This window comes from Caretta caretta, chromosome 7 (genome assembly GCF_965140235.1).
Source record: "Caretta caretta isolate rCarCar2 chromosome 7, rCarCar1.hap1, whole genome shotgun sequence".
In the NCBI taxonomy this organism is placed as follows: domain Eukaryota; kingdom Metazoa; phylum Chordata; order Testudines; family Cheloniidae; genus Caretta; species Caretta caretta.
In genome coordinates, this window is record NC_134212.1 from 71,226,126 (window position 1) to 71,245,551 (window position 19,426).

The following is a 19,426-nucleotide window of genomic DNA, read 5'->3' on the forward strand; positions in this document are numbered from 1 at the left end:
ATTAACCAGCTAAGGACCCTAACCTTTATTTTCTGTACTCTTTTCTTTTGTGCTACTAGTAAAACAATATGATTCCAAAGGAACAAAAAAAATGAACTGAAAAGTACAAAATTTTATGTTCCTTAAAGTGCAACATTAAACATTTAGCGAAAATATGGTCCCTTTATTTCTTTTTAACATTCTGGACAAGAATGTGTCCCCAGGCTCACATGAAGTTCTACTTTACTTGTGGGGTAAGGCTCTACTTCCCATGAGCAAAATGGACAGAACGTAGCACTATATTACACCTCCTCTTGTAAAAGCACCAATCAGGCACAAGTTCATTTTTTTGTTTTGTTACTGATTTTCATTCTGTTTGAATAAGAATGTATGTAAAATATCTTAGCAGAACAAGGCATATTTCCTAAAAAGGGATCCCATTTAACAAATAGCACCAAATTATTCATTTAATTTTCTTATCTGCTTTTTCTTTAAGAAAAATAAAAAAGGCATAAAACAAAGGGTCATGTCCAATCCCTTATTACTTTCTTGTACCTTGAAAAAGTAATATATTTCCAGAGTGATTTTTTTAAAATGATGCTTGTTTCTTTCTATTTTCGTGGTTGCTGGTTATTTTTGTTGTTTTCTTCCTTTGCTAGGTGTCGAAAAGGCTATTTGGATGACTGCTGCCAGAGATACCTGTTGCTCTGCAGTATTGTATGTCTGGCTCACTCACATTATAGATTGCTTTGTGTTTGGTCTAGCTTTTCTTTTAGCCTGCCCTTTAATTGTAGTAATATAGTCTACAATGAATAGACTGATTCTAGCCCACTAAGTTGTGTGCATTAGGGTCACCAGCTGTCAGGCAGGCAGGTTCAATGGATTTTAAAAGCAAGGGGCAGAAAAATCAATTATTAACATTAAGATGATGTGATGCTTATTTGACTTGGTTCTATCAGAAGACTGTAGTCTAGTATTTCTGGGCTAGAGGTGAGATGTTGCAATGAAATCCTGTCAAGACCTGATTCAAACCCCATGAAGTATATGGAAAGACTCTCATAGAGGTGCAGTTAGGCCAAACACCACACAGAATATATATTTTGAATGTGTCTAATGTTTCCTCAGATCTTTAAGCATGTTTTCCTGTTGATTTTTGACATTGTGTTGATTGTTCATACTTATTTCCATTAACATGGGAGCAACTGTTACTCCAGTTGGCTTATGTTGGTACTGACTAAAAATAATTATGCAGCCAGCAGAGCCTATCCTGTGTTTTCAATCTCTGCTGAAATCTTCTTGTGATTCTTCTTGATCATAAAGGATAATTTAATTTTGCTCAATATGGGTTGTGTTCAGAAATCTACTACTGTGTTGACTTACAAGCAAGCAGCTAGATCCTCATCTGATATGAATTGCCATAGCATCCAGAGCTGAATTTTGTGGCTTGGGTCCATCTCTGAAGGGAAGGGTTTTAATCACTTCCGTGGTAATTACATTATAGAAAAAATGCCATCTGTTTATAGGATCAGAGCCTTACTGTCCACAAAATGAGCCCTCAGAGCAGCTGTATGCAAATTTTATCTGGAGTTTGTCATTTTCTTTGGCCATATCAATGTCATTTTCAAGACTAATGCCACACCACACATAAGATCATAAAGTAAAAGTCTCAAGGGTCACTGAGGTGAAACGGGTTAACCATAAAACATGTGTTATCAAATGTTTGTGTTCCAGAGGCCAGTAGGATTAGAAGTAGGAGCTGCATTGACCCAAAATGATCAGGTGGAGTCCTTGAAATGACAGGACAAGATTAGATTTGTGGATGTGGGGCAAGTGGGCTTGACATTTCTGTTAGCAATAAGTTGTAGGGTTATATAAACAGAGTGCCCCTAAGGTACATGACAGACATCGCAAATCAGCCTTGCAAAGCGATGAGAGGGCCCCAGAAGCAAATTGTGTGTATTAAAAAAGAAATCCTGATCAGGTATGTGGAAAAAAAAGAAGCAGAATCACTTTAGAGATTTTACTGAATTTGACAACAGACAAGAAAAGGCACATCACATGGGAAGTACAACATTGAGCATTGGATTGCCAGTTCTCCATGTAGACTTATAAGTATTGTCCCCTGTTCTCGTCATCAGGTTCCATGTAAAACTCCATATAAAGACAGTGTTCCCCTTCCTCCTCCATTTTTAAAGGTATTGCATCAGAAGACAATGAGGAAGTTGTGGGTATTTATTTTGTTTTGCTTTTATTTTTAAGGGTGGGGGTGGAAAGAGAGGAAATCCAAACGGGAAGTGGGGGACACATTTTCTTGCTCCTCATGATAACATTCCCAGGATGCATGTAGTAAAAGACAAGACAAAGGCCCAGATTTTAAAGGTATTTAGCCATTCCTGTGCTCAGGGTCGCAATGCCTAACTGATTTTGGAAACTAAATCTCATTTTCAAAAAGGATTTAGCCACTTTGGAGTCTAAATTCTGTCAACTGAACACAACAATACTTACATACTTTTAAAAATCTGGGCCGAGGTGCTTTCACACTGAGGTAGTCCTGGAGCTTTACAATTTCACCTTCCTGGTAGGAAAGGAGACTTTTTTTAGACAGGAACTCTGTAGACTTTATTTTGCAAAACAAGAGTTTTGCTGCTAAAGAGGTGGAATTGTAAGGCTCCAGAACTGTATTACCACGAGAACACGCATTTAATATGATGTGCCAGCTGTGTGTTGAAACACTATAACCAGGATATGACAGAACATATTGAAAAGCCAAGGCCCAAGAGAGGAAAGGGGAATTCATAACTACACTGCCTTCTCAGGAGAGAAGAGAGGAATTCAGAATCAATAGTCTTTCAGCTCAGGTAGCCAAATTGTTCCTCAATTGCTTTAAAAAGAAATTAAAATACAAAAATATTTGGACCTTATAATTTTACAGTTTTACCATCATAGGGCCTAATCACATCAGCCACACTATCAGAGGCTCGTTCACTTGCACATCTACCAATGTGATATATGCCATCATGTGCCAGCAATGCCCCTCTGCCATGTACGTTGGTCAAACTGGACAGTCTCTACGTAAAAGAATAAATGGACACAAATCAGACGTCAAGAATTATAACATTCAAAAACCAGTCGGAGAACACTTCAATCTCTTTGGTCACTCGATTACAAACCTAAAAGTGACAATTCTTCAACAAAAAAACTTCAGAAACAGACTCCAATGAGAGACTGCTGAATTGGAATTAATTTGCAAACTGGATACAATTAACTTAGGCTTGAATAAAGACTGGGACTGGATGTGTCATTACACAAAATAAAACTATTTCCCCATGTTTATTGTTTACTGTTCCTCAGACGTTCTTGTCAACTGCTGGAAATGGCCCACCTTGATTATCACTACAAAATGTTTTTCTCCTCCCCGCTCTCCTGCTGGTAATAACTCACTGTACCTGATCACTCTCGTTACAGTGTGTATGGTAACACCCATTGTTTCATGTTCTCTGTGTATATAAATCTCCCCACTGTATTTTCCACTGAATGCATGCGATGAAGTGAGCTATAGCTCACAAAAGCGTATGCTCAAATAAATTTGTTAGTCTCTAAGGTGCCACAAGTACACCTTTTCTTTTTGCGGATACAGACTAGCATGGCTGCTACTCTGAAACCAGTTTTGGAGGTAAGCTAATTGAGACTCTAACAGGGTATCTAACAACACCTAGCTCTAATATAACACTGAATACAGCATAGCTGACAGTGCATTATAGGTGTCATTTAGTGATTTTTCTGTCAGCATCATCAAGCACAAAACAAGGTTATGGTGATGTGCTCCAAACTAATGTGCAGGGTAAAAAATGTAAACGACGAACATGCTTCTCAAATCTGAAAGTGAAAAAGCTAGCGAGAGAACAGTTTCCAAATACCATTAAGATCAAGCCTCTTGTATTGCTTTTGTGGATAACAGCAGGTTTTTTCTTTCATTTTCATCATCAAGTTCCCAAACCATGGATGGAGAGGCAGAGGCTTCATTTTTGTGCCAAACATTTCCCTTGGTTTTGGATCACAGGTATTTACATCTGCTCTTCGTTTTGAGTTTCAGGTTTGAACAAACCATCAAGCTCAGCTGAAAACCTGAAACTATAAATCATGCCAGGTTCACAGGCAAGGATAGAAAATGCCAGCAAATCTTGCAGTAGCTCTGGGACAAGTTTTAGATTTGTAACAAATGTTTTTCACAGTGTTGCTGCATGCAATATGTATGAGACTGAATAAAAATATGGATTTGAATCAAGTATGTTGGATTTTATCTAAAAGTTCTTACACATTAGCGGCTAGATTGTGCATTTAGGCATATCCCTTAGCAAAGAGTTACACTAACCCTGAGGAAAGTGGGCAGAATGACTCTTGGAGCTTCTAGTTATGGAGTGCATGTGCACCTGCTACAACACCCAATTGTGAAGTGCAGCTTACTTCCCCACCATGTAGCTGGCCAGTTTGGCTCGTGGTGTATGGGGTGTGCCAGGGTCCTGCTTCACCCCTGCACTCACTGAGGTGTCCTGCACCACTGGGGGACTAGGGAAGGAGCTACCTATAGACTGCAGGTTACAATTTTGCAGGCCTTTATACAGACCATGGAAGTGAAGGGGAAGCCTCCTTAAGCTCTTCCCCACGTTTTGCATCTACAAGTGCTAGCAGAATCTAAATTAATTGGCTAATCTGAGCAAAACGTGTGACTATAACAAAACATTTTGAAAAGTCAGCAGTAAGGCAAAAGGCATTGCTATAATTCTCTCTCCTTCCTTCAAAAGACCCAGTTGTGGTGGTGATGGTAGTTTTTAAATCACACATTCAGTGATTAGCTTCAAGGAAGTTATATCCAGTCTATGAAATTCTACTATAACCACAAGAGCACATTACAGTATGTGTAGATAGTTATTCTGATGACCCAATCCAGATTGAAACCAGTGCACACTTAGAGTTGCCAGGTTTCTGGTTTTCGACCAGAACGTCCAGTTAAAAAGAGACCCATTAAAAGTCCAGTTGGCAGGCCTGGCATTCTCCCTACCTGGCTCCACGTGGCTCCTGGAAGCGGCAACATGTCCCTCTGGCTCCTAGGCGGAGGGATGGCTGGAGGGCTCTGTGCACTACCCCCGCCCCATGCACCGGCTCCGCAGCTCCAGTTGGCCAGGAACCACATCTAATGGCGCTCGTGGGCAGAGGCAACAGGCACCATGCAGAGCCGCCTGGCCGCCCCTCCGCCTAGGAGCCAGAGAGATACTTCACTGCTTCTGGGGAGCCCTCCAAGGTAACTGCCATCCGGAACCTGCTCCCTGCACCCCCTCCCATACCCCAACCCCCTGCCCCAGCCCTGAGTCCCCTCCCACACCCAAACTCCCTCCCAGAGCTCAAACCCTGCAAACACACCTGCACCCCAACCGCCTGCCTCAGCCCAGAGCCCCCTCCCATACTTCACCCCAGCCTGGAGCCCCTCCTGCACCCCAAACCTCTCATCCCTTGCTCCACCCCAGAGCCTGCACCTCCACCTCCTGGCCCAACCCAGAGCCCCCTCCCACACCCTGGAATCCTTATTTCTGGCCCCATCCTGGAGCCTGCACCCCTGGCCAGAGCCCTCAGTCTGTCTTGCACTCCTACCCCAGCCTGGTGAAAATGAGTGAGTGAGTGAGGGTGGGGGAGAGAGAGCAACAGACAGGGGTTGTGGAGGGGCTGGGGCATCTGAAAAAGGGTGGGGCCTTGGAGAAGGGGCAGGGCAAGGGTGTTTGGTTTTGTGCTATTAGAAAGTTGGCAATCTCCGCAAACTGTCACCAGATCACACTAGATTGTAATTTGACTCCAAATCTTTTAAAAACTTGGAAAGGATTTTTTCCCCTTTTTCCATCTTCACCTCTATCCTGGAAGATTGGATAGTGTGAAGCATGGAATCTCAAGAGTTGTTTTCTAGTTTCTTTTCACTATGAGGGAGTCATATATAAGTAAAAGGAGTGGTTTGTCCAGTCTCTCTCTCTCTCTCTCTCTCTCTCTCTGTGCATCCCCACCCGCATTCTGTCAGGCTTGCAGCTAATGAAGACTGCATGTCAGTGGAAGACCATGGAGAGAGAAGACTTGGGAGAAAGAAGATACTTTTGGGGAGCAGAGAGAAATCTGGTTCCTCAGCTTTCCTTTTTAAAACTGATTATTCCAGAGAGAGGCCAGTCTGAGCAAGGACAGCAATGGAAGTAAGGAGCTTTGAGACTTTTAGTGGTATATAAATCCCCACAAGCAAGCAGAATGGAGAAATCAAACTGTACAAATTCCAGCCAGCAAGTGAAGAGAAACTTTAATCAATAAATCTTCTTATAAGCCATAGACAATAGAAGGCCGGGAAAAAATCATCTGTAAGGAAAGATGTGGGCTTTCAGACCAAACTACTTTCTGTTTGTTGGCAGCTTTTAAAGGGATTTGGGACCTGCACCTACATAAAGAATCTCTGGAACTTTATATTGCTTTCCTTGTTGTGCACCTTCATTTAAATGATCTTTTTCCCCCTGTGTGGCTGCAGAGAGACATGTCTACTGTTCATTATACAATGATCACAACAGATGGCTGTGAATAAATAGATAGTGCAATATTACATAAGGTAGCCAGTTGTGAAACACTTACTCACACTGGTGAGCATTTACTCCCACGAGTACTCCTGTTGATTTCAGTGTGAATAAAGAGGCAGTTCAATACCATGTTTTGGTAAATAGAAAGACCTTTAGAAGTACTGAGGTTTTGTAATGCTACTTTTTCTCGGTGAAATTTTGAAAACAAATTCACAATTTTTCTGATTCTGTTTTTGCCCACTCCAAGTTTTTTGTTTCTGAGAAAGATAGTGAATATAAATCGCAGCTGGAAGCATAACTTCTGTGAAATTTGGGAACCAGTTATTTTTGTATAGTGGTCCTCTCTGGAGGTAACTACTCTAACTTCTAATCATACATGCATGTATAACATGGTATCTTACTATCAATGTCACTCTCCTAGTCCCTTCCTAGTAAACTCTTCTCTGATTCTGCTTGACTGGACAAGGTGAAATTGTTTCTGTAACATGACAGATCACATTTACAGGCCTCAAAGCAGGAAAGTTCAGCACTGCAGCAGCCATAATTCTTGATGCTCAGGGAAACAGATGAGCAAAATGGGTCAACTGGAGATGGTATTTTGGGATATTGCAAAAAGCACATTGTCCAAAGTGATTAAGCTGAAGAGTGTTATCCACATTTGTTACATCAGTTTCTTTCTTAATCTATAGATTAGCCACTCAGCTGCCTGAATGGTGCTGCCATTTTTCTTTATCTCTATGATTTATACAAGTCTCTTGAGAGAGTAAAGGCTTCAGTATTGACTGAGATGGCATTGATTTCACAAAGGTGTCGTGATATTACGGCATCTTAGCCAGCGAGAGCATGAATACCTGGAAGAAAACCCACGAGTCTCCCTTATTTCTAACTGATACCAGATATTGGAATGCAGCCCATTGAATTTAGATATTAAACAGAGTATGTTGTCTCCTTTCTATTCCAGTTACATTCTAAAAGCTATGCCAGTACTAACCCAATAGAGTCTTAGTGACCCAGTGGTCAGTTGTCAATAAATAGGTGCTAGATCTCACAGTAGCGGTGGTCTCTCATCCGTCAGGACTGGTGGCAGATTTAGGGTCTTGTTTTGGTTTTAAATTGTATTTGACCATACTGACAAGGAACCAGGGACAAATCTGAATCTGCAAATTCACCTGTAGAGAACAGATGCTATTTTTCTACCATAAGATTTGGGTGGAGTCTCTTAGAAAAATCCAAGAAGGAAATTCAGAGGACGAACTTTGGTGGTGATAGTGCTTGAAGTTTCGGGGCATACAGTTAGCTGCAATAACAATGATACTTTTGACAGAACTAGTCTGTGTACTGAGTCACTGCTCTGTCTTCACAGGCATTGCATTAAAATGGCTCAGGAAAGAGCCAGCATGTTTCACTTTCTTGTCATGTGCTTTCATAATAGGCCTCAGTATTGAGCACACTACGTAAATGGAGGGAATGGAATGGCTTTATTTTCTCAGGACGCATCGATTTACAATAATACACCTTGTGCAGTTATGTTGGGATAACAATGGCCAACAGACAGCCATTAATGACTCAAATTTTAGTCCATCCTTCTGAAAGTTTCCAGAAATCCTCTAGCAACACTGGCAAGAAAAAAGCCAAATTAATTCACATTCTGATGCATAGTGACACCATTGTGCTGGAAGGATGGTGATGATTATCAATGAATTAATAAAGCCTCTGGATGATTATGAGAAGGCTTGTAGTACTGGCAGTAGAGAGTGCCACACAGGCGGTGAAGTGCTCTGATATTTAACAAACAGGCAGAGTGATAATACCACCCACGGAAGTAGCCTATAAGGAAGTACAAAAATGACTGATCCTTGAAAGTCAAACTACGACATTCTCTAAACTTATTCTGGCCATGCTAGTCCTGTTTCCACTTCAATCATGCTAGATTATCACCAGAGGCTTGATCCTGCTCCACTTGGTTTCAGTGGTGAAACGCAGGACTAAACACCATGTATCTTCGGAATCAATAAGCTCACTTCACAGATGGCACATCGGCTGTTTGGCATCACTTTAATTCGATCAGTGATGAGCTATACAGTATAATTTATGTTCTGTGGGGAGAATGCATGATGGTTATGGATGAGCCTGCACTCTGTTGGAAGATATGTGCAAGTTCTGCCAATGAATGGTAGCATAGCAGAGCTAGGACTAAAAAATAGAAAGAGCACCAAGGAGAAGAGGAATTCCTTATACTTTGCTTTGAACTTGTCAAAGCTCCACAGCATCCACTTTTATTAGGACAACTAGCATCAAGAACCGTAAATGCCTTCCATCAGTATTTTGCATAGAGTCAGAGAAGAGTTTAATAAAAAGATTAAGGTAAGAAGTCAAGCAGATAGAAAAGTTAGATGGGATGCAACACTGATTAGTAGTGAGACTGAGGTATTGGGATTCAGGAAATCTGGGTTCCATTCCTGAGTCTACCACAGACCGTGTGGAAATCCTGATCCCACTGAAGTCAATTGGAGTTTTGCCATTGATTACAATTAGACCATGATTTTTGTGGGCCAGATTTTTAAAGGTATTGTTGGGATTTTAAAGGTATATGTTGGGATTTTCAGAAGCACCTAGGTATCTGTCATCCATTGATTTCAATAGGTGTTAGGTGCCTACATGATTTTGTTCCTTTGTTTCCCCAGCTGTAAAACTGGAATGTTAATACTTCTGTACTTCAGAAAGGTACTTTGAGGCATAATTCATCAATGTTTGTAGCACCTTGGGGTCTTCAGATGGAAACTGTTGTAGGAATGTGAAAGTATACTAATGATTATTTATCATTATTAAGCTTGTTTGGCAATTTGACCAGCAAATAAAAATCTGGGAGCCCAGGAACAAAAGCTCCATTCTTTAGACTGTTGTATTCGTACTTTTCTTTAGACCATTGCTTCAGGGATAGAGAGATCTCTGCTGACACCAGAAAGCTACTTAGCAGAATTGTAGACTAACATAAAGGATACTCCCTTGGCCAATTAGTTTGAAGAAAAGCATTTAGTCAACACTTTTTAGTTATGGCCATTTCTTATCTTCGGTGGCCCACCCTTAAAAGTGGACATAAAGATAAGCATGTGCTTAAGTACCTCATTGAATCAGGACCTATGGTTTTATCATTAAAATCATTGATTCTGGTTAAGACTGCATTGTAGTGCTTCAGATGTTTTCCAAATACACTTCATTCTGAATTTATTTTTAGCTTGACTGATCATCAGGCCTTTTAACCAGACTGCTTCCTGAGAATCTTACATGTTAGCATTTCTCTAACTATAATGAGTCAGCTATAAACATGATTTCGACTCCGATATCGACACCGCTGCCAACAGTGCAGCACTGCCTACTCCAAGTTTCTAGAAAAAAATAACATTTGAAAGTGTTAGTGGCATTCACCTTTCCCTATAGAGAGCTCTTCAGCTACTTATAGTTACCTAAATTGAATGTTTGGAGATGGGGAGTGTATGTGGATATGAATCCTGTAGGGTTATGCATTGTATTTATCTGTATTTGTATGGAATGTTGTTAAATTTTTTTATTTATTGCATTTAGTTTTTTTAGAGACAAAAAGCAAAGTAGAAAACTAAAGTAAATTAGAGTGGTTTAAATTCTTTTGTTACTGAGACTTAGAAATCAAATATTACTGGGCAAAGCAGTCATTGCGTTGACTGTCACAATTCCAAAGCATTCAAAGTTTGGTAATACCCCACTGCAGTGGTGGCAATTGTACCATTATAGATCCACTGTTTGTTTCTGAACCATGCTAATATCAATCCATCTAGTATGCAGTTGTGACACTATCAAACTCAGTCACCAAAGCCACATATTTTGAATTTCTTAAGGACAGGTGTCTCAACTTCACATGCTGTGGATCACCTTAAAATATGTTTATTAAATTTATGTACTTAGCTTGTATGGAAGGCAGAGATCTGTTTTCTATTTACAATTTCAAAGCACTTTGCAGACTTTAATAATATGTACAGGCCTCAGGGTTTTATGTGGATTAGCTGATTAATCACTGATTTAAATATGTAAATGAGGAAAATTATGAAGAAAAATATAGTAGCTATGGTCAAGTCAAAATAGAGGAAAAAGAGTCTCCATAGAAGCAAGCAATTAGGCAAATATGAACAGTGATGATAACGCTTGTAATATATTTATGATTGATTGTGGCTAAGATTCTTTCATCACATAATCCACTAGAAACATCAGAAAAGAGAAATAGAACAAACATATCACTAACAAATTGTAAGTTGCCATCAAGCATGTTTGTAATTGTTTGTTTCTGATTGATCATTGTCCTCCAGCATGCAGATGGTTGGTACATTGCTGTCTGCATTGTAGCTGGAGCTGTCAGGGAACTTCCAGACATCACCCACACAAGTGGTACCTAGAGTTTAAAGTAATAGGAGGTGAATACCATTCCTCCTCCTCTGGTAAAAGCAGAGGGAGAGTTCCCCCTCCTCTCCCTGCCTTCAGTAAGAAGCATTCCCCTACAGTTCTTCCTCTTCTTTGGGGTAGTGAAAGTTCCCTCTCCTATTTCATCTATGGCAATGGTAACTCCACCACCCTTTGAGATAATGGAGTATTTTGCCTGTTCCATGCCCAGCCAGCTCTTCTGGCCAGTGTGGAGGAGGGCCAGAGGCATGATCCAGTCTTCAGACTGCTTCTCCTTACCTATCTTTAGGCAGCTAGCCAGAAGCAAGAACTACAAATTCCCGAACAAGATTCTGGCCAGTCTTAGCACAAGCGACAGGAAATTACTTGCACTATGTTCTACTTGTACATCTGGTCAAAATCTGGCGTTTCAATGTGACTTCCTTAAAGGTGTCATACAAAGCTTTTGCAAATTCTCTCCCCTGAACAGTAAGTGCTGGAAGCCTCCAATAACCATGTTACAGTTGGTGGTGATCAAGAATGGGAACCAACTGAGAAGCCAGGAAAAGGATGAGTCAGCAGCCAACCAGATGGCCACCTCAGAAGTAAGAATGGCAATCACAGTGAATAAAGGGCCAACTAAGATAATTTCAGTAACTCAGCTGGAACACCAAAGGTTTAACTGGAAGGCTACAGAAACTCAGCAAAAGCCTGAGAGCCAAACTCTCCTCCCAGTTACCCCAGCACATTCCCACTGACCTCAGTGAGACTGCACTGGAGTAAGTGAAAGTCGAGTTTGGATCTAAGTCTCTAACCAAAATGGGGAGAGTTAGGCAAGTCCAGTCTCTCATAAGAACAGACATACTTGGTCAGACCAAAGGTCTATCTAGCCCAGTATCCTGTCTTCCAACAGTGGCCTATGCCAGGTTCTCCAGAGGGATTGAACAGAACAGGTAATCATCAAGAGATCCATCCACTGTTGCCCATTCTCAGCTTCTCTCTTGTCCCTTGACAAAGGCTGGATAACTTTTCAGACTTTTTAAACATTGTCTTGTGTTTGTAAGAAGAGTTAAGAGTCTTCAGATAAACTAGAAAGATATAGGGCCAAAAGCTCTGTCATCCTGTTCTTTATGCAGTCATTTACACTCGTCCAAAGTGGGTGTTTAGCAGTGCTGTCTTGCCACTGTGGCTCCAGGCTAGGTAATGCTGGTTTTCCCTCACTCCGGTTAAATATCCTGCCTTCGTGGGAAGGACACACTTCCATGCCCAAGTTTCCTTCCAGGCACAGTTTTACTCTTCATACATAAAACTTAGGCAAAACACTATGGGGAAAAAAAGGGGGCACAGTTCCCCTGCTCAAGTTGGGTTACCGCTCCCAAGGCTTTCCTCTTGCCTCTCTTAGTGCTGAAATGAGGATGCATCCTTCCCTGCAATCCATCTGCTTTAGGGACTACTGAAGGAGCCCATCTCCCACCTGCAGCTCCTTTAGCTGAGCTCTCTCAGTCCTTTATAGGGCACAACTGGCCCCTTCCCAGTTGGGTCTGATAGCTGAGGAGGGCTGACTGGCCCCAGGCCCCCTGATCCTTGAAGAGGTGGGCCATCCTGTACAGAGGACAGTGCATTACAAAATCAGAATGGTAGCATTTTACATCCATTCTGCTCTGATGTACATAACTACACAGGGCGAAGAAGGAGGATCCTGGGAACTACAGGCCAGTCAGCCTCACCTCAGTCCCTGGAAAAATCATGGAGCAGATCTTCAAGGAATCAATTCTGAAGCACTTAGAGGAGTGGAATGTGATCAGGAACAGTCAGCATGGATTCACCAAGGGCAAGTCATGCCTGACTAATCTAATTGCCTTCTATGACGAGATAACTGGCTCTGTGGATGAGGGGAAAGCGGTGGACATGTTGTTCCTTGATTTTAGCAAAGCTTTTGACACAGTCTTCCACAGTATTCTTGCTAGCAAGTTAAAGAAGTATGGGCTGGATGAATGGACTATAAGGTGGATAGAAAGTTGGCTAGATTGTCGGGCTCAATGGGTAGTGATCAATGGCTGCATGTCTAGTTGGCAGCTGGTATTAAGTGGAGTGCCCCAAGGGTCGGACCTCGGGCCGGTTTTGTTCAATATCTTCATAAATGATCTGGAGGATGGTGTGGATTGCACCCTCAGCAAGTTTGCAGATGACACTAAACTGGGAGGAGAGGTAGATACGCAGGAGGGTAGGGATAGGATACAGAGGGCCCTAGACAAATTAGGGGATTGGGCTAAAAGAAATCTGATGAGGTTCAACAAGGACAAGTGCAGAGTTCTGCACTTAGGATGGAAGAACCCCATGTACCGCTACAGACTAGGGACCGAATGGCTTGGCAGCAGTTCTACAGAAAAGGACCTAGGGGTTACAGTGGACGAGAAGCTGGATATGAGTCAACAGTGTGCCCTTGTTGCCAAGAAGACCAATGGCATTTTGGGCTGTATAAGTAGGGGCATTGCCAGCAGATCGAGGGACGTGATTGTTCCCCTCTATTTGACATTGGTGAGGCCTCATCTGGAGTACTGTGTCCAGTTTTGGGCCCCACACGACAAGAAGGATGTGGAAAAATTGAAAAACATCCAGCGGAGGGCAACAAAAATGATTAGGGGACTGGAACACATGACTTATGAGGAGATGCTGGGGGAACTGGGATTGTTTAGTCTGCAGAAGAGAAGAATGAGGGGGGATTTGATAGCTGTTTTCAACTACCTGAAAGGGGGTTCCAAAGAGGATGGATCTAGACTGTTCTCAGAGGTAGCTGATGACAGAACAAGGAGTAATGGTCTCAAGTTGCAGTGGGGGAGGTTTAGGTTGGATATTAGGAAAAACTTTTTCACTAGGAGGGTGGTGAAACACTGGAATGGGAATCTCCTTCCTTAGATATTTTTAAGGTCAGGCTTGACAAAGCCCTGGCTGGGATGATTTAATTGGGGATTGGTCCTGCTTTGAGCAGGGGGTTGGACAAGATGACCTCCTGAGGTCCCTTCCAACCCTGATATTCTATGATTCTATTCTATGAAAGGTGGAGATTCAGGCCCATGATAACTATTGCTTTATTATCAAACCTTATTTCAGCTGCCCAAGCAGGAGAGGCAAAGTGCTCTCCAAATTTCACAGACAATCCTATGAGCAGCCCACTGAATCAGAGCCAGAACATTTTACAAGTCTCTGCACTTCCAACTTAAGCTTTACTCTTAATATTAAGCCCATTTGTTGCTAAAAAGATGCTTATTAAGGCATTTTATGTTGTTAGACTGCTTACGTCACATGCGGCTTATGTTAGATGTTCATTCAGTTCATCTCAATAATGTTTGTTCATTAAGAAAATCCTGGAATAAGTGCATAATACAGTTTTAATATATGTGCTCTTTGCTATTATGAATAAACAGTACTTTAGGTTCAATGTATACATACCTCCTGCTTTCTAAGATGATAATCTTACTGAAAACATTAGATATCAGCATTACTGTGAAAATTAATTACCTCACTGATGTAATTAGTTGTCTGTAAAGGGAGAAGAAAAAGGGTTTTCATAATGGTATAATGTAGCAACACGTGACGGAAAGCAGCTATGTTAAAAATGCCTCTCCAGTGGCCATTTACAAAATATTTCTCCATGCATCCAGACTATCACAAGTGAATTCTTGGCCTTAGTGAACTCAGTGGGAGATTTGTCACTGACTGACTTGGGGTTAGGATTTCACTGCATGAAATTAAAGCTCATTTTTTGAGAAATGCTTTTGCTATAGATTTGAGGACCACTGCTTGAGGGCTAGATGGGAGGAGTAAGAGGCAGTATATAGCTGCATTGTCCCAGGAGCAGACCAAAGAACAAATTGTGATTCAGCGACAAACCGTTCCTCCCCAGCTCCCCCACTGCTTTGGGGGGGAGGAGTAAATTACATCACCCCTTTTCACGGAGCAGCTTACTCCCACCTGAGCTATGAGTGGAGTGGGAGGCACCAGGGCTTCTCCCACTCTCTGCCCACCTACTTGCTTTAGTTGGGGGAATTCAGCAAATAGCCCCCATTCTTCCTACTGCAGCCAATAGCACAATCTGAGTAGGGAAGTAAGGAGGGTCCATACTCCTATGCATGGTCTATTAAGAACGGTGACTGTCTTGCCCTTAGTGGTTTGTTTAATAGCTTTATATGAGAAAAAATGCAACCTGCTAATTATATTGGCCAAACTCCACCTGTCATGGTTGTCTATTTCTTTTTTTAAGGCCAAGTCAGTTTTTTGGTAGCAACTCTTTCCCTTTCTCTCTCTCCACTTTATAATTTACCCCCATTTTTCCCTCTCAGATAATTTCCTGATTCACATCCGCTCCCTGACCCAGGACTCTCTTCTTCTGCGTCCGCCCTCTTCTCGACTCCCTCCCCACTGCCATATTCCCCTTTTCCTTCACCTCTGAGGTCTCTCCACCCACCCTTTGAGATTTCCCCCTTTGCCATGTTTCTTTTGGTAGTCTCTCTTCTCTGTGGGGTTCCCTCCTCCCCTTTCTGATGCTCCTCACACCTAGTCTGTTCTCTTTATCAGTTCTGGCTCCCCTTCTGCTCTCCTGACTCTATCTGTGATTGAGCTTTTGCCACATAATATCAGAATAAATACGGTTGCTTTTGGAAATGTTTGCTGCACAGTCTGTCCATGAGAATGTAACAATGGTTATACTGAGTCAGACCAATGGGTCATCTAGCTCAGTATCCTGTCTTCTGATAAAAAGAAAAGGAGTACTTGTGGCACCTTAGAGACTAACCAATTTATTTGAGCATGAGCTTTCGTGAGCTACATCTGATGAAGTGAGCTGTAGCTCACGAAAGCTCATGCTCAAATAAATTGGTTAGTCTCTAAGGTGCCACAAGTACTCCTTTTCTTTTTGCGAATACAGACTAACACGGCTGTTCCTCTGAAACCTGTCTTCTGATAGTGGCCAATGCCAGATGCTTCACAGGTAATGAACAGAACAGGACAAATATTAAGTGATTCATCCGCTGCTGTCCAGTCCCAGCTTCTGACAATCAGAAGTTTAGGCACACTGGAGCATGGGTTTGCATCCCTGGCCATTTTAGCTAATAGCCATTGATGGACCTGACCTCCATGAATTTATCTAGTTCTTTTTTTAATTCGGTTCCAAGTATAACTCAGTTATACTTTTGGCCCTGGCAATGAATTTCACAGGTTGACCGTGCACTATGTGAAGGACTTCTTTATGTTTGTTTTAAACCTGCTGCCTATTAATTTCATTGGGTGACCTCTGGTTCTTGTGTTATGTGAAGGGGTAAATAACACTTCCTTATTCATGTTCTTTGCACCATTCATGATTTGTATAAACCTCTATCAAATCCCCTCCTTAGTCATCACTTTTCTAAGCTGAATAGTCCCAGTCTGTTTCATTTCTTCGCATATGGAAGCTGTTCTATGCCCCTCACCCTTTTTCTTGCCCTTCTCTGTATTTTTTCCAATTCTAATGTATCTTTTTTGAGCAGGGGAAAACAGAACTGCATGTTATATTCAAGGTGTGGGCATACTATGGATTTATATAGTGGCATTATGATATTTTTTCTCTTATTATCTATCCCTTCCCTAATGGTTCCTCATATTCTGTTAACTTTTTTGATTGCCACTGGACTCCGAGCAGGGTACCCTCCACAGTGAGTCCAAGGTCTTTCTCTTGGGTGGTGACATCATTTTGTATGTATAATTGGGATTATTTTTTTCCAGTGTGCATTACTTTGCATTTACCAACATTGAATTTCATTTGCTGTTTCATTGCCCAGGCACCCAGTTTTGTGAAAACCTATTGTAACTCTTTGCAGTCAACTTTCAACTTAATTATCTTGAAAAATTTAGTATCCTGTGCAAACTTTGTCACCTCACTCTTTTTGCCCTTTTTTCAGATCGTTTAGGAATATGTTCAACAGCACAGGTCCCACTACAGAGCCTTCTGGCCCCAGCTATTTACCTCTTTCCATTGTGAAAACTGGCCATTTATTCATACTCTTTGTTTCTTATCTTTTAACCAGTTCCTGATCCAAGAGAGAACCTTCCCTCTTATTCCATGACTGCTTACTTTGCTTAAGAGCCTTGTCAAAGGCTTTCTGAAGAGGATCTTGTCAAAGGCTTTCTGAAAGTCTAAGTACACTAAATACATTGGATCACCCTTTTCCACATGCTTGTTGACTGCTTCAGAGAATCCTAATAGAATGCTGAGGCATGATTTCCCTTTATAAAAGCCACATTGATTCATCCCCAACATATCGTGTTCGTCTATGTGTCTAATAATTCTGTTCTTTACTATAGTTTCTACCAATTTGCCTGATATTGACATTAGGCTTACTGGCCTGTAATTGCCAGGTTCACTTCTTGAAACTTTTTAAAAAATTGGCATGACATCCACCATTTGGCACAAAGGCTGATTTAAGTGATAGGTTACATACCACAGTTAGTTCTGCAATTTCATATTTGAGTACCTTCAGAACTCTTGGGTGAATACCAGCTGGTCCTGGTGACTTACTACTGTTTCATTTATCAGTTTATTCCAAAACCACCTCTAATGACACCTCAATCTGGGACAGTTATTCACATTTGTCACCTACAAATATTGGCTCAGGTGTGGCAGTCTCCCTCTTATCACTACAGTGAAGACTGATGCAAAGAATTCATTTAACATCTCTGCAACAGCTTTCCCTTCCTTGAGTGTTCCTTTAATACCTCAATCAGCTAGTGGCCCAACTGATTGTTTGGTGGGCTTCCTGCTTCTGATATACTTTACAAAAAATGTTAATTTTTGTCTTTTGCTAGTTGCTCTTCAAATTCTTTTTTGGCCTGCCTTATTATACTTTTGCACTTGCACTTTGATTTGCCATAGTTTATGCTCTTTTCTGTTTTCCACAGTTGGATTTGACTTCCAATTTCTAAAGGATTTTTTAAACTTTTGCCTCTGAGCACCTCTTTTATTCTTCTGTTTAACCACACTGGCATATTTTTTTTCGTCTGCTTACTGGCTTTTTTTTTATTATTGTTGTCGTTGCTGTTTGGGATACATTTAGGTTGTGTTTTGTGGTGTTTTGAAATAGTCTTCATGCAGCATGCAGACATTTCATTCTTGTGACTGTTCCTTTTATTTTCCATTTAACTAGCTTTGTCATATGTGTGTAGTTCCCCTTTTTGAAGTGAAATACTACTGTGGTGTGTTTCTTTGGTGTTCTTCCTGACCCCCCAACCCCAAGGATGTTAAATTTAATTACATTATGTCACTCTTACCAAGTAGTTCAGCTATATTCACCTCTTGGACCAGATCCTCTACTGCACTTAGGACTAAATCAAGAATTGTCTCTTCCCTTGTGGGTTCCAGGAGTAGCTGTTCCAAGAAGCAGTCATTAATAGTGTCTAGAAATTTTATCTCTGAATCCCATCTTGTAAGGTGACATGTACCCAGTCAATCTGGGGATAGTTGAAATCTCCTATTATTATTGGGGTTTACTGTTTCTGCAGCGTCTCTAATCTGATCAGTTCACAGTCACCATCACCATCCTGATCAAATGGTTGGTAGTATATTCCTGCTGCTATGCTATTTTTATGCAAGCATGGAATCTCCATCATAGAGATACTCTGATTCATTTAAAATGTTTACTGTAGTTGTAGCTATGCTTTCTTTCACAAATATTACCACTCCCCCGCCCCAGCATGACACACTCTTTCATTCCTTTATATTTTGAACCCTGTTGTATTTTATTCCTTTATATTTTGAACCATGTCCTATTATTTATCATAATTCCACCAAGTTTTTGTGATACCTATTATATCGATATCCTCATTTAATACCAAGTACTCAAGTTTACCCATCTTAGTATTTACACTTCTAGCATTTGTATACGAACACTGATATAATTTGCCAATATTTAGTTGTTTGCCTTCATGTGATGTGATTAAATGGACTGTAAACAGTCCTTTGCATGGTAAACTTCAATAGATGTCCAAAAGGCTATTTTATTTTCAAAGGACATGACTCAAGTGGGTAGGGGGGTTGTGCTGGGAAGTTAATTAAAAAAACATTCACCAAGTTTGGTGTCTGTCAAAGGTGCTGCCAAGGGAAGCCCTGGAGACTGAAGTCCATAGAACACGTGCACCATGTGCAGCAGCAGAACAGGCTGCCCTACCAATGTGCCTTTGCCTCCCCCTGGAGGGACCATGTTCAGATATGACAAGATCATTTAGAATCCGTGCCCATTCATATTTGGAGAAGGTGCCAGTCCCCATACGTTAGTGTGCTACTGGTTTAGGCCTTGTCCCTGCTACTTATTGCTACTATTCAATAGAACTACTTACATGAGGAAAATTAAGCACATAAAATCATAGAACCATAGAACTGGAAGGGACCTTGAGAGGTCATCTAGTCCAGTCCCCTG

At 41.3% G+C, this 19,426-nt stretch overlaps 1 protein-coding gene across 2 annotated transcripts in view; it reads left to right on the forward strand.

Moving 5' to 3' along the window:
* Nucleotides 1–19,426, forward strand: part of NRG3 (neuregulin 3) — an 894,861-nt gene that overhangs the window by 682,073 nt on the left and 193,362 nt on the right. The window lies entirely within an intron of this gene.